Source organism: Rhineura floridana, chromosome 5, assembly GCF_030035675.1.
Source record: "Rhineura floridana isolate rRhiFlo1 chromosome 5, rRhiFlo1.hap2, whole genome shotgun sequence".
Lineage (NCBI taxonomy): Eukaryota > Metazoa > Chordata > Lepidosauria > Squamata > Rhineuridae > Rhineura > Rhineura floridana.
In genome coordinates, this window is record NC_084484.1 from 95,185,989 (window position 1) to 95,194,953 (window position 8,965).

Here is an 8,965-nt window from a genome sequence, read left to right on the forward strand (position 1 = left end):
ACAGAGATCCAGTGTAAGCCCTGAAAATGGGGTGTTCCAGGGGCATGGCGGGGGGAGGGGGCTGCGCAATTTCCAAGCCCCCCTCAGAGAGCTCCCCCTGGGTCCCAATGCCCATGCTAATTCAGCCGACTAATAGGCCAGCACAGTAAAAAAACTACAATTGTGGCCTACAGGGACTGCTTACTCCCCAGTAGGCCTGTTTGTGGGAGCTGGCTCTTCTCGTCCACCTCCTATGCACAGCTTCTGTAGGAGCTGGCGCTCAGCCAGGCCAGCAGCTCCTGAGTGGCAAGTGGATGCCGCAGAACATTTTGCTGGCTCCTCCGCTGCCACCCCTCCCCGTCAGCTTCCCATCATTTGCATTGCTCTGTCCTTCTTCAACTTCAGTCATTATCTACTACCATGACTTCATCCATGTGACAAGTAACTTGAGGTCTGAAACATTAAACTGGCTTCATAATTTTTTATGATTTCTATTCACTTTGAGTTGTTTTCTGATGAGTCTTTATAGCAAATACAGATGTTCACGACAAAATTATTTACAGAGTAAAAAGCTGATTACAAAACAATATTGTGGCATTCAAAAACTAAAGTGTGAATTTAGGCTGTTCCTTATTACTAGGAAACACTAGTTTCCCCCTTAATGTTATTATAATAGCCTTTACTTATAATGGGATTGATTTTTCAGTGAGGTCTACCCTAGGCATGATGTGTAAAAAACACTTTATAAAAAATGTTAGCTTTTTTGTCATTTTACATTTAATATAGAGTACTACTGTATACATATGTTCTCTGTACTTATAGTAACAGAGTTATTGCTGTGTACAGTAGGGCCCCACTCATACAGCGGGTTACATTCCAGAACCCCACTGAAAAGCAAAACCCGCCGAAAAGAGGAACTCCGTCAATAAAATGGTGCCTGAAACACGCCATAAAAGCGGAACAAGCGCCATATGAGTGGGGCCTTACTCTAATTGAAAACTGCTGTATTAGCAGGCCGCCGAAAAGCGGGGCCCTATTATATATGTCCCTGTAAAGTAGATGATTGGAACTGTCAACTTTGCTCCCCAAAGGTTAACCATTCAGTGGTGTTGGATGGGCATGTTTTCCCTGTAAACTACACCCCAAAACCCAATCTTCATGCAGTAAACTGCTTCCCATGTGCAGATAGTCCTTGGAGCAACTAAATTTTTGTGTCACCAATTGCTTACAGTTTTGCTGAAGACTGTAACTCCACATTAGTGATATGACTAATCGGGCAATTTATTATCATCACAATAATTTCATGGTTATATGGTATGCAGTACAATATAAATGAAAAGACTTTTATTCTTCTGTTACACTGCAATACATAAACAATGTCCTATTTATATTTTAAAGGCTTTGTTTCCCTAAAATGACACCTGATTTCTATACAAATGATGGGATTGCAAATGATGAAACTTAAGATTCCTATTTTAGAAATACAGACTTCTTTTAAAAAAGACTTGCACAGTTCTGTATGAGGGTTATTAAGCTAATGAAACAAAGCATATATGAAATAATGTATTAATTTGTGCCAGAGTTTTATTCAAATTGTGTAATGGAAATTCAACAGCAATTTCAAACACATGCTTACATACTCTTGTTTGGAATATGCCCATGAGGGTGGTCAAATATTGCAACATTCAAATGTATGTCCTCCCTAGAAATTGCACCTATTATATTTGGACAATAGCATGACAACGATAAACAGAATGCAAAGACAAATTACGTTTAGCTTCTTCAACAATAATTAAAGAACTTCCAATTTTAATTGCAAAACTGAACATACAAGCTCAACAAGAATATAGCATTTCCTACAAAAGTTCTGACATTGTTCTTAGCAAGATGTTTTACATTCTGTAATTGTGTTTTACTTACATAATGCTGCCATTATGCCATGCTCATGATGTGTTGCCACCTCTCTTACTATACAGTGCCTTGCAAAAGTAATTGTGTGAGAAGCCACAGAGAGGCCAACTATCACTTTGAAGGAGCTACAGAGTTGAGTGGAGTAATGGTGCACCAGCCAGCCATATCAAGAGCTCTGCATAACACTGGCCTGTATGGGAGGGTGGCAAGAAAGAAGCTGTGACTCAAAAAGTACCATCTGAAAGCACGTCTGAGTTTGCCAGAAAGCATGAGAGTGCCCCAGCTGCAATGTGGAAAAAGGTTTTGTGGTCCAGATACCAAGATAGAGCTTTTTGGCCAAAACTCAAAGCACTATGTGTGGTGCAAACCTAACGTTGCCCATGCCTCAAGATACACCATCCCTACAGTGAAGTATGGCGATGGCAGCATCATGCTGTGGGGATGCTTCTCATCAGCAGGGACTGGGCATCTTGTTAAAATTGAAGAATGGATAGAGCAAACTACAGGGAAATACTGCAAGAGAACCTGCTTCAGTCCACTAAAAACTGAAGCTTGGGAGGAAATTCACTTTTCAGCAGGACAATGATCCCAAGCACAAAGCAATACTGCAGTGGCTCAAGAACAAAAAGGTGAATGACCTACAGTGGCCGTCAAAGTCCTGATCTCAGTCCCATTGAGAATCTGTGGTGCTCTTTTACATTGCGATCCACAAGTGACATCCAACCAACCTGAACAACCTGGAGCAAATCTGCCAAGAAAAATGGGCCAAAATCCCTCTGACAGTGTGTGCAAAGCTGGTACATACCTAACCCAAAAGACTTAAAGCTGTTATTGCAGCGAAAGGTGGCTCTACCAAATATTAATGTGTGGGGGTTGAATACTTATGCAAGCAACATGTTAGTTTTTTATGTTTCTTACAAACACTTCTCAACATAAAACCAATGTCACCAATTGATTTTGAGTTTCGGTGTTAAAAAATAAAATATCATACAGAACGAAATTACAATGTACCATTTGTAATTCAGTAATATGAGATCATTGATCAGGGGTCTGATTACTTTTGCAAGGCACTGTATTCCACTATTAGTTATCTTAGCCCTAGCAATGCATTTTATTTTTAAAAAAATTGCCACTCTGTTCAACATTATTTTCAGGTAAGTGGGCAAAGAACTTCAGCATTCACGTGATGGTGGAGCAAGTCTTCAGCCCTGTTTAGCTGTAATGTTCCTGATTCAACAAACCATAGTTTGTTAAAGGTAGGAACAAATCTGAGTGTTCCACTCCTTCCATCTTAGAATTGGAATGTTTGTATTTTGCTTTATATCCCATTCTATCCTGAAACTCAGGATGGCTAACAGTAGTTTCAAATTATCTATGTGGGTACATCTCTCTTGGATTTTTTATTTTCTACTTTGAAAATAGCCTCTGTAATAAAAAGTGTAAGATGCCAGATCAAGGAAGGATTGCAAACTGTATGAAATACTGTTCGAAGAAGTTGGCTAAAATATCATGGTGTTCCTTCTTAAAATTATCAATACAAGACTTGTTTTTAGCTTCACTCTTTTCTGAAACCAACTTTGTTATATCCTAGGTGATTACTGGAGCAAAAAAGAAAAATGGGAACTATATGCAGAAACTATTAGCAGAACATCAAGAACACCAAGAATGCAATATTTAATGAACCCCTTATGGATAATTAAGCATTATCTGATAGCTGAACAACATAGGTCTATGGTCCACATAAGATGGCTGCACTGTGTCAGAGCCTAGGCTGGAACAGTATCACTTTCAGGCCTGCAAAGCAAGTGCACAAGACTTAAACCATAATTCCAGTCCTACTGCACTGAGATTACAGTTGAATCTTTAATGCACCACATCAATAAAGATTTAGTCCTTTGTTCTAAAGGCTAAACACATCTGAGAAGCTGAAAAACGTGAGGAAGTATTTCAGAATGAGCACAAGCCCAATATGAAAATGGCAGTGCTACAAACACCTGTGAGGTGAGGTCCAATCCATATGAAAACAGATAAACATGTTTTGAGGAGTTTGACCACGTATCTCAAATGAAGAAACTGAGAAACTAGTGTAGAAATTTGGCCATGGAAACCAGACTGTGCACACATGCTTTCTGAATCATTCAAAGACTATCTTTGATGAAATCAGCTAACATAATTGGTATTCAACTTGGCCATTGTCTAAATAGGCTTACTGAACAAAACAGTAGCAACTCGTTAAAATTATTCTCATCTTCTTTCCGAGACCTAATCTTGCAAGTCTGTACTCATCTACACTTAAAGGCACAATTATGCACTCAGTTGCTCACTAAAATTAGAAATAATTTCAAGCGAGCAGACAAGCGATATGTCCACATAGCTACTGCATTGGTGGCCTTCGGATGGAAGGAGCAACACTGCACTATTTCCAGCTTGGGATGGACCAATACAGTGGTAGGTCAACAGGATATTTATTTATTCATTCAAGAGATTTATAACCCATTTTTCAAGAACATGGTCCGGAGATCACATCTAAAAATACAAAGTACAACATAAAAACCATTTAAAATAACAATTTCATAATACTAAAACCTAAAAAACAGCAGTGACAAAACAATAAAGCTGTCAGACCCATTAAAAGTCACCGAGAAATAATGTCAAGGCTCATTTAAAAGATATAAGGGATAAGCTCTTCCCAATCTCAGAGGGGCCTATTATGAGTGCCCACCAGCCTGTCTTTTGACAGAGAGCACTTAAGCAGGCCCTCTAACATGGATTTCCATGTGCATACAGGTTAGCATGCTTGGAGGCCATCCTTTAAGTAACCCAGTCACAAACAGCCCAGAGTTTTAAAGTTCGTATCAAGCACTTTGAATTGAGCCTAAAAACACAATGGCAACCAGTGTAATTGATACAAAATTGGTGTAATAAATTTTGACCTCCTGGTACCCACTAGTACCAGATGGCCACATTTTGCACAGCTGGAAGTTTCCAAACCATTTTTCAAAGACAGCCCCATGTAGAGTGCATTAATGTAACCCAGGCTAATTGAGGCTAGATAAAGTCACAGTTGGCATACCAGCCTAACCTGGATAAAAGCACTTCTGGCACCGGGAAGGCGATGTGCATGCTAGCAATAGTGTCATGGGTCTCATGTCCCAGTACAGAAACATCAAGCCACTCTTGCAAGTATCTCACTTGGCTCTGGTTTGTATGCAAATCTAAGCTAGTTTTGCATATGGGTCCTTCAGAATCTAGTGTCCTTGAGGACTCCATTATGGCCAAATGTCAAATCTTATTTATTTATTAATGTTAATGTATACTTATTGAAGTCAGGGCTCTCTTTATTTTCTAAGCATGCCTCACAAGTTCAGAATTACATGTCATGAGAATTGTAGTTTCTATCTGTTAGGTTTGCATGGAAACCTAACAGGTTGGAAGCATGAAGACATCTTGAGCATGATTTCTGGAGTCTTGACTGCCTAGCACTAATTCTCCCCACCATCCTACACTAGTGACCAACAGGATTATACAAAATTAGCAAATCCAATAGGTGTTTAATTTTCACATGGTAAGAGATCAGCCTTTTGGGGAACAGAATTTACATTGATACAAAAATCTGGTGTGCTCCACTAATACTACAAGGCTGGTAGTAACAGTAGACAAAAGCAATAGCCATACATGCAGTCAGGAGCAGATGTCAGTTTGGTGAAGAAAATTCTCCTAGCTTTAAATGTGAGTTTCTGCACATTACCACTAATCCTTTAAAACTTGGCATTAAATCCCAGCATTATGGTGTTATGTACAGTACTTCTTTTTCAAAACTACTTTAAGGGATGGGGTCCCAGAGAGGGTCTAAAATCCATGGAGGTTTTTAAATATCATTTTTAAAGATAGCGGTTGTCTTTTCGTTCAAGCATTTCGTTACCGAGTTTCTTGACTAATGCATTTGAACACTGGAATCTAAACTGAGTGAGTGAAATGCACCACAGAATGTTTACCAACATCACAATCAAGCTGAGTCTGGAGTACACATTACATGTAAAAAAGTGGTATTTGTATCCAGGACAATAACTTATTTTTCCAGTTCTTTCAGAAGTTGGCACTTGAACACTTAATGCCAGCTCCAAATATATCTTTCTCCATATACAGTCAGGTAAAAATTGCTAACATTAATTGAGGAGACATATAATTCCTGGTGGATTATCTGTTGTTTTGGTCCATTCTGTCATGCATGGCTCGATTCACTCCACCACTTTTTGTTTATATGAAATACATATGCTTGGCATTTGTATGATTGGTAGGCAGGTCATTAAGTAAACGTCTGAAAACGACTTAGAAACCAAGAAGCGGCAAAACGCCCCATATTTATTGTTAACAACTGGATTATACATAACGACAATTCCCATGAATTTTCCACTGCCTCACAGCGTTGCGTTTTCCCCACGTCAGTTTTTGAGGGAAAAGGAGGATTGTTTCGAACGACGGAAAGGACTGTTCGGCTTGCCTTGGCTTCCCTGCTAGACGAGGGCAACAGGCAAAGGAACCCGAACCACACTAGAGAAAGCAAGGAAAAGCGGGGAATCCGCCACCAGCTGTATAACTCCGATCGCCCCGTTTCGGGTCTATAGGAATGTACCCGAAAATGGCCCCTTTTAAATATCGCCCTCCCCACCCCCACTTCGCCTCGTGCCACAAACAGCTGTTGCCCTTTTCTCTCCCCGCTCCCTCTACCCCGAGGCGCGCTACACCTTCCCTATCACGAAGTGCGCGCGCACGACGCCGCCACCTCCTACAAAAGCAACGGCCAGTCGGTGGCTGTTCCAGAAATTTCCTCACTCCCCCTCCCCTTCCTTCCTCGCGCCTGTCTGCCGACGCCCCTAACCCCCCTCCGGGTAGGTTACGGTGCGAATGCCCCCGCCCCGCTATTCCGTATGGCGGGCTCGTCTACCCCCACTCTGCCCCATATCCCCGGGTCTGTTTGCGCGCCTGAGCCAAGACTGCCGACAGTGGCGGCGGGCGCGCCGTGATGGATGGCTGGCTGGTTAGGAGCAGGTTTGAGTGACAGCGCTTACCTGGGTGCCAATCTTCGTCACACTGACAAGCGGCTGCAGCAATCGGGACCCGCACCGCCGCGATGCGCGTCACCACGCACACACGGATTTATCCAATCGCGTGGCGCGCTGTGCCAGACGACATCACGCTTCCAAGACGTCTCATCAATATTCAACGAGGGAGCGGGGCGCGTCGTGCTTTTAGATACGCCCACCTCGACGCAAGCCTTGGTGAAGGGGCGGGGCAGCGGTTAAGGTGCCGCCTTCTTGGGCCTCTGCGCGCGGCCGCAGCAGAGTCATGAATACTTATAAGGTGGGCGGAGGGTGCCACGCACTTCTTTCGGATGCCTGTTCCGAATTCTCCGGGTTTGGTCTGGAGAGACTCGAAGGTTAAAGTTGTTCCTTTGGTAGCTTCGCATGTGGGGCAGCGCTGGAAAAAAGGCTCCGTTCCCTGGAGTCATGTAGCCACAGGCCAGGGCCGAGGTCCCGTGTGACGTCATGTAGTCTTGCAGCTGCCTTTCGCTTGAACGGGAGGATGGCCGAGGCGAACCCGATGGGCAGGGATGTAATGTAATCGGCAGGGTCCGAGAGGAGCTCTTGACTGATCATTGCGTTTTTATATACAAGACCTTTAATAATAGGAACTCTTAAAAATCAAATAAGGTCTTCTCTATTTTATTCTCTAAATTAGTTTCCTTAGGACTGGATGACATTTTCTTTTGTTTGAATAAAAATTAAAAAAGAAAATGGGCACACATCTCGAAATCTCTCTCGTCTCCTTTTCTTATTTTTAAATTTCGGATTAAATTATTGGGAAGAAAGCCAGCCTCAGGTCGCGATCAGTAGCCTACAGGCTTATTGGCTGTTTGACTTGTGCTGTTGCCGTTCTGCATACAGAGTATACGCTTGTTTGGAAGCAAGACCACTGAAAATAGGAGAAAAAGGATTGCCGCTTTTCTCTACTAAAATAGCTAATTGTCCTTTATCTTTAGAAAAGAGGTAACTAACTGGGAGGCAATGATACGTGAATGTATAGGTGTGCCAAATGCTTGTCAGTCACCTTAAATGCCTCTGCATTCGTTGGCCAGCCTGTTGGGAGCAGACATACTATATTCTGATTTTATTTTATTAATTTCATGTATTTGTATCTTGCTCTTCAAAAAGAAAAGAAAGCTTCTTAGAGGAAGCTTCCAGAATAAGAGTGAGCAGAAAAAGGGGGGGGGGAGGAGAGAAAGAAAATAGAAACCTCTGTGGAAACCAGCCTTTCTCCACCTCTCTTGCTTCCAGCCTTCTCTTCTCTGGCCTGAAGTACAAGGAAGATGGGAATAAAAGGGAATACAGGCTCCTTGTATTTGTATCCCTGGTCTCTTTAGTTGCTGTTTTACTTTCCATGAACTGGAACTCCACATGCCTTAATACCTTTTTAACCTGTGTTGGCTCTGATAAAATAAGTTGTTGCCCATGAAATCTGATTCACAATAAACTAGTTCATTTCTAAGGTGCCACAATGGCCTTTATGTCCTGCAAATAAATGTATAAAGTACAAACATTGGGGAAAAGTGAACAGGGAACTACCCAATTACATAAATAATCATTTCGTTTTTTGTCTGCGTGGTCAACGAGATGTTGCTTATCTTGAGCCTTCAGGCTTAATTGGAGTAATATTTAATTACCTCTTTTTGTCTTTCATGATGGCTGGAGTTTTCTAAACAATGGGACTTACGAGTATATATGATGAGGACTGGGCTGCTGTACATAGCCATCTATCCTCATTCAAAATAGTGCAACTGTCTTGGAGTTGAGGGTTGTGGCCTAGCGATCAGACAGTTTTTCAAAATAAAATCAATAACATCTTGTAAGTTAGGTATTAATAAATTAAACATTTGTAAAAGTAGTACTATAGCATCTTCATTATTAGACAACGTCTTGTGGCATGAGCAGTTGTCAACAAGTTTTTCTTTCATCAGATACAGAAATTAATGCCAAACATTTTACTGCTAGGTTAGAATGGTCAAGCAGCTGGTTCC

At 41.7% G+C, this 8,965-nt stretch overlaps 1 protein-coding gene across 4 annotated transcripts in view; it reads right to left on the bottom strand.

The window, feature by feature from the left end:
- PKNOX1 (PBX/knotted 1 homeobox 1) overlaps positions 1 to 7,103 on the bottom strand; it is a 33,264-nt gene extending 26,161 nt beyond the window's left edge. For 2 of the 4 annotated variants that reach the window (XM_061627556.1, XM_061627550.1), the window contains exon 1: positions 6,960 to 7,102. The gene's annotated coding sequence lies outside the window, so the exon portion shown is untranslated. Of the gene's footprint in view, positions 1 to 6,959 lie in introns of all 4 variants that reach the window. The other 2 variants (XM_061627551.1, XM_061627555.1) reach the window with 2 other exon arrangements.
- Between the last annotated feature and the right edge of the window lie 1,862 nt (positions 7,104 to 8,965).